This window comes from Gavialis gangeticus, unplaced genomic scaffold (genome assembly GCF_001723915.1).
Source record: "Gavialis gangeticus isolate Ggan-Ray unplaced genomic scaffold, GavGan_comp1, whole genome shotgun sequence".
Taxonomy (NCBI): domain Eukaryota; kingdom Metazoa; phylum Chordata; order Crocodylia; family Gavialidae; genus Gavialis; species Gavialis gangeticus.
In genome coordinates this window covers 122,213,810-122,220,531 of record NW_017729022.1, presented here as the reverse complement: position 1 = coordinate 122,220,531, position 6,722 = coordinate 122,213,810, and the positions used below count along the sequence as shown (strand labels likewise).

Here is a 6,722-nt window from a genome sequence, read left to right as displayed (position 1 = left end):
CAATGATGAGATGACTGGCTCTTTGGATGTGGGGAGACCTGTGGATGTGGTATACCATGATTTTAGCAAAGCTTTTGTTATGGTCTCCCACAACATTCTTGCAATCAAGCTAAGGAAGTACAGGCTGGATGAATGGATTGCAAGGTGGACAAAAAAACTGGCTGGAGCATTGGGCTCAGAGGGTAGTAATCAATGGCTCTGTATCTAGTTGGCAGCCAGTATCAAAAGGAGTGCCCCAGGGTTTGGTCCTGGGGCCTGTTTTGTTCAATGTCTTCATCAACAACCTGGAAGATGGGATAGAGTGCACCCTCAGTAAGTTTGCAGATGACACCAAGCTGGGGGGAGTAGTAGATACACTGCAGGGTATGACTAGGATTCAGAGTGACCTGGACAACTTGGATGATTGGGCCAAAGGAAATCTCATGAGATTCAACAAGGACAAGTGCAAAGTCCTGCGCTTAGGACGGAACAATCCCATGCACAGGCTGGGGACTGACTGGCTAGGCAGCAGCTCTGCAGTAAAGGACATGGGGGTTACAGTGGACAATAAGCTGAATATGAGCCATCAGTGTGCCCGTTGCAAAAAAGGCTAACGGCCTACTAGGCTGCATTGGTAGGTGTGTTGCCAGCAGATTGAGGGAAGTGATTATTCCCCTCTATTCAGCACTGGTGAAGCCAAACCTGGAGTACTGTGTCCAGTTTTGGGCACCCCACTACAGAAAGGATGTGGACAAACTGGAGAAAGTCCAGCAGAGGGCAACAAAAATGGTGAGGGGGCTGGGGCATGTGACTTATGGGGAGAGGCTGAAGGAACTAGGGTTATTTAGTCTAGAGAAGAAAAGACTGAGAGGGGATTTAATAGCAGCCTTCTTTCAAACCTGACGGGCAGTTTGAAAGAGGATGGAGCTAGACTGTTCTCAGTGGTGGCAGATGACAGAACAAGGAGCAATGGTCTCAAGTTCCAGCAAGGGAAGTTTAGGTTACATTAAGAAAAAAATTCTCACTAGGAGGGTAGTAAAGCACTGGAGCAAGTTACCCACAGAGGTGGTGGAAGCTCCATCCTTGGAGGTTTTCAAAATGCAGATAAACACAGCTTTGGCTGGGATGATATAATTGGGGGTGATCTTGCTTTGAGCAGCGGGTTGGACTAGATGACCTCTTGAGGTCCCTTCCAATCCTAAGTTTTTGTGATTCTATGATTCACAAGGCATTGATGTGCTGATAATAGAATATTAATTTTTACCTTGATGGCAGTTCTTGAGTCTTCCCCAGCTGCTTTGTGCTGTGGTTTTGATTCCCAGTGGCCCTCAGTCACACCTGCCCAGATATTACTTAAGCACAGAGGGAATCCCTGGATGGGACCTAATCTCACATAGCTTCATTTTGGCAACACTCACTTGTTCACCCTTGAATTCTACATCACCACTTGCAGAAATGGCACACACAGCATACACGATCTAGAGATTTTGTTCTTTGGTCGTGCCAGGGCTACATTCTGTCCTTTGGTTATACAGTGCTATGAGAGGCAATGGACTTGTATGGGCTGCACATCAGTGTAGTATTTGGCCCTGACAGGGGTTAAATTTAACTTCTTTTTACTCCTTCTTCTGTTGGTGCTTTCAGAGAGAACATCATTTGGTTTCCTCTCCTTGAGAATAAGAGTCCATCACAGATAGGGATGGAAGGAGAATTAAATCACGTGCAGATAAGGCAAGATACCAAGAAGAAAGCAGCGAAGTCCAAAGCTATAAATCCTATTTGATTCAGCTGGTTTTTTTATTAGGTTCATCCCTTTTTTGTGAGTATTAATAACTCAATTTTCCACACAAAATAGGGTGTGTACCTTTTCCGTCTCTGGGAGAGTTATTTTGGGAAGTTCTTTTTTTCCCCCTGATGTTTGTTTCTCCAAATAAATAGCAGTTCCTTTAAAGGCAAGTCACTGAGAGGAGTCTGTCCTGCCCTCACTTTTATGTGTTGGCAATGCTGGAGCTGGTCCTGCTGGCCCATGGTAAAGCTGTTGTGCACTTTATGAGGGCAAAATGGGGCCATTGAGGTCTAATCTAAAGTTTTTGGATCAGGGCCTACTTCAAAGTTAGTCATCTTGACGGTAGACAGATGATTGCTAATCCATTCACCATGCTGCAAGACAGCAGCTTTGGGGGCTAATTAGATTTAAAGTAAACCCAGATTATACTTCAACCCTGTGACCTGATGAAAAGAACCTAATGGTGGTGTTTTGAGCTGCATTGCTTTCCCTGGCTCCACAACCTGTTTTCCAGCCTTGCCTCAGCTAGGTGTCAGCAGGTAGATTGTTCCATTTTTTTCTAATTACTTTTTTCACGTTTTCAGGGAACAATTGCTATCCAAGGATCCTGTTCTTATAACCAAAACAGCAAACACCATGTTTGTGATCAAGCAGCTTGCATAAAAGGCTATAATCCCCCACAAAGGGTTTGTCCAGGCATGTGGAGATGTGCCACAAAAATGTCTGGTCCTCATATATATTTGAGCCAAGCTACAGGGAGATCACTTCTGATGGTGCAGTTCACATAGTCATTAGTAGCCAGTTACATGCTGCTATCAAAGGCAATTATATTGTGCCTGTCTGCTAGCGATAGTTAACTCATAAGATTTTGAAGTGATTGGTTTCTTAGGATTGGATTTAATTATCCACTTATAGCAATATCATTGGTGTTTATTAATTAGACAGTTCAACCATGAACCACTGTGTGAGTTAATGCTCCATTGTGCTTCATGCTAAACTTACAAAAAAAGAATGCAAGAAAGTTTCTGCCTGAAAGGGTTTGCAATCTAACTAGACAGGACAACTAAAAACTGGAATGATTAGTATCTCCATTTATAACTGGGGAGAGAGGCAAGAAGAGATTAAGAGATTTATCCAAGGTCACCTTGGGAGGTCTGTGGCACAATTGGGAACTAAAGGCAGATGTCCTGAGTTCCCCTCCAGTATTTTAAACACATGCCCATGCTACATTATTGTGGAAAACATCCTGCCTCAAGGGAGTTGCATGAAAAGAACCAAATTCTGACAAACTGCAAATAATCCCATTGCACGTCTGTATTGCTAGGAGACAGCAAAATAATTGGAACCAATGGAAATAGATCACATGTTGTCATGTGTTACTTAAGTACCGCAAAAATGCATTCACATTTTACCACAGTGTACATGTGACTTAACTGAATCAAATGTAATGTTACTGCTGTGCCCTCAACATCTTTTACTTATTCCCCCTTCTCTTGACATCTTTGCTGCAAGGATATGATTCTGATGCCTTCCAAGAGCTCTTTCTAGGTTGTGGCCTAATATCAATGGCTAATTTGGAAAAGATCCCTTTCTTTTTCCCTGTGCTGTGAACTCCAGGCCTATCACCTCCATGCTGTGCAGAGAGGTAGAAGAGGGAACAACAAGCTTCTGGAAGAGGGATTAAAAACCCTATTGTTCCCTTTCCTCTTCTCTTCCTGCCCTCTGCAGCTGGGCAAAATTCACTACATATTTGTGCTGTGGGAAAAAAAAACTAAAGACAGAAAATTATTCTTATGCCAGGCTGGAGAGCACAGCCCTAGGGGAGCATAGGCTGATCACTAAGTCAGTGGGTGCATTGTGTGCCATGTGTAGCAAGTGCTACCAGACGGTGCCCATGGCTCCTTTCCAAAACAGCACAGATGTGAATCCAGCTACGTAGTGTGACTGCCAGCTGCATCCCCTTTTTCCCTGGTGGCATAATGGCACTTGCACTAACACCTCACCAGCACCACTGTTACTGCCCTGGAGCCCATTCTGATAAGGGCGCACCTAGTCAACATACATTTTCCCAAAGTGCTTGAACCAAAAAGCACTGAGGTCAATGAAAAGATCTACCACTGTCTTCAGCAGATTCTGGATCAGGCCCCAAAGTGCGAGTGGTGCAAGCAATACACATGCTTAATTCTGTTCATAAAAGCTGTCCCATAGACTCCAATAAGGCATCCACAGTGCACACAGCTAAAGTAAGAGTACAAGCTTTTTCCAGGATCAGGGCTTCTATGTGTATGTTCAAAAAGACTGCTCAACAAAGCAACCAGGTCACCTTCTTTTAGGCTTAGCTAGAATCAAACTTCTTTCAGCTGTTCAGGGCACAGAGTTGAAGCTTCTGTCATACCAGATACCAGGCAGCAAAAGGAGATCCTTTAAAAAGACAAAGAGCATTTGTGTGTACAAAGGTGCTGAGTCTGCATGCTTCCCTTAGTCTTTTTATCAAAAATGTTTTGCATGCTCAGACAACTGCATTATATTTCAACCACATTCTCATATTAACCAAAAAAAGTGGGGGAAGTGGGATTCAAAAGCAGATTAAGAAATGCAGAGGCTAACCTAATATCCTGGAATCTGACAATATTATTGATTGACCTGACAGATAGCAAATCATCACACCTAAATTTGACTCACCTTTGACATACAGTAGCACTTCTGGTATGTAACACAATCAAAACTCTTGTTAGCTGCTTTTCTAGCTGAAATGTGTACCATTACCTAGCAGGATTTTTATCTTTATTTAGCAGGCATTGAAAAAACTAGGCTCAGTCTTGTCTATCTGTATGGTAAGAAAGACATTTTCAATTGTTTCATAACATACACTGTCTTGCACTGCAAAGGGAGTAGCCTTTCTTTAATACATTAGTAAACTAATCAGTATGTTACTCAATACTTAAGAATGAAACCAAACATCAGTGGGTCATTTTGATGTAATTCATCATAAAGCAGGATAAGTCATTGGATGTTAGTGCTCTCTCTGTGCCTGTCCCTTATTTAATAGCTGGGCTCCATGTGTTTGGAATTAAAAAAGAGAAAACACAGCATTTTACTACCCACAGTGAATACCACAAAGAAAGGAACTCTGGCAATATAACAAAAGTTTGCACTACAGCATATGCTTGGAGATGGGTAAGAGTAAACAGGCACATCACAGCATAAAACAGAGGCTTGGAACGTCGTGGGCAAGTTATTATAGAAGAGGTGCTAGGACCACACAGGATTGGGAGCCTTTGACAAAAACAGAGTTTGATTGCAAAGGGGTAAGGGCAGGTTAACAAGAATGACCTGGAACTGTAACATACATCCACTTGAATGTAATGAGTTGGGTGTAATTTTACCTTCAGTGCTTTGTTCCAGCTGAGAGATTTGCATATGGAAACAATCATGCTGTACATACCTGCACAAGAGTCAAAGTCCCCAAACCATGCATGTAACAGGGGTGTCAAGTTCGACTGCCTCCCCTAGGGCTGGATCTTTCCCCACTCAGCCCACCCCTGATTCTTGGCCCCTTCAGGATCACCATGGGCTGTGTGGAACACCACTACAAGCCAGATCTGGCCCATGGGATGCATCTTTGACGCCCCTACCTTATAATATGCATACATGTGATATAGTGCAGGTGTACTACCATCTACTGAATAGAATCAGAACTGTTCAGTGGGGAATCTTTGGCCTTGTACTCATGTCAGCTAATGGAGAGTCTCATTTAGTTTGTGTAGGGCCAGATTCTGTACTACCTATTGGATATGTAAACAGACTTAGGCATCTAAGTAAGATCCTATTTCACTCAGAGTCCCTGGACATGCACTAATACATCTAATTTTTGTAGCACATCATCATCTGACCCTTAAGATTGAGTGAGGAGGAGGAGGAGGACTCACCCACCTAAGTCCACTTACATGTCTAATGCAGTGGCTAAAAACCTTTACAGGACCTGGCAGAGCCAAGCCTTGGTCTAGCATGGGTCAGGAGCTCAGTGGGGCATCAGCAGTGGAGGCTTTGTCTGAGCTCATGTTGGTGCCAAAAAGATGGGAGCTGCACCTCCACCAGTTCTACCTGCCCCTGACCCCTCCAGCCACAGTGAAAGTGCTGCTTCCAGCCAATGGGGAACTGAGGCAGGCCTGGGCAATTGGAAGCAGCATATGAACTGCTACCACTTCTCCCTGCACACTTCTCCCTAGTCCCTCTGCTGGGGCATGGGCGCAACTGGAAGCTGCCCACCCAGGTGGACCTCTACTGGCTGGAAGACACCCATGCTGCAGTTCTGGGGGAGAATGTGTGGGAAGAAGTGACAGCTGCGCAGACACAGCTTCTAGCTGCCCATCTGCAAAATGGATGCAGGTACCAGCAAAGCCCTTTAGCTCCAGGGGCCAGAACAAGGAGCTTCATGGGCCAGATTCAGACCACAGGCCATGTATTGCCAGCCCCTGACCTAATAGGGGGAATAGAAGCTGGCCCATACTGCTTATCTGTGATGTTAGAACAGCTGGCTCTGGGTTCTGTTCCCACTGAGTCCAGGCAGCAGTGGCTTAATCAGCTACAGTGGTATATGCCAACTGAGAAGCTGTGTCAATATGAGTAAAGGAAGGAGGGGTGTAGGTTGTAACCATATTAATCTAAGGATATAGGCGGACAAGGTTCTTTGGGTGAATCTGATCTTTTATTAGGTCAACTTAAATAGTTGGAAAAAATGTCTTAGCAAGCTTTTGGGTTTAAAAACCCTTTGTCAGGCTGAGGAAGCATCTCAGGAAGGAAGAAGGAGGGGGCACCTTTACTTTGACTTTGACATAGGGTGCAGCAGCATAGTTGCCAACTCCTAGGTGGTCATAGATTTGTTGCAGTGCCTGGGTCAACTCCTTAGTAGGTAGAGTCTACCCCATTTTATTAATGTGATTTAGGTGCAAGAGCA

The 6,722-nt window shown here is 44.2% G+C and overlaps 1 pseudogene; it reads left to right on the top strand.

Annotated features, from left to right (window-relative positions):
* Positions 1-1,653, top strand: part of LOC109296458 — a 13,716-nt pseudogene extending 12,063 nt beyond the window's left edge.
* Positions 1,654-6,722: the final 5,069 nt, after the last annotated feature.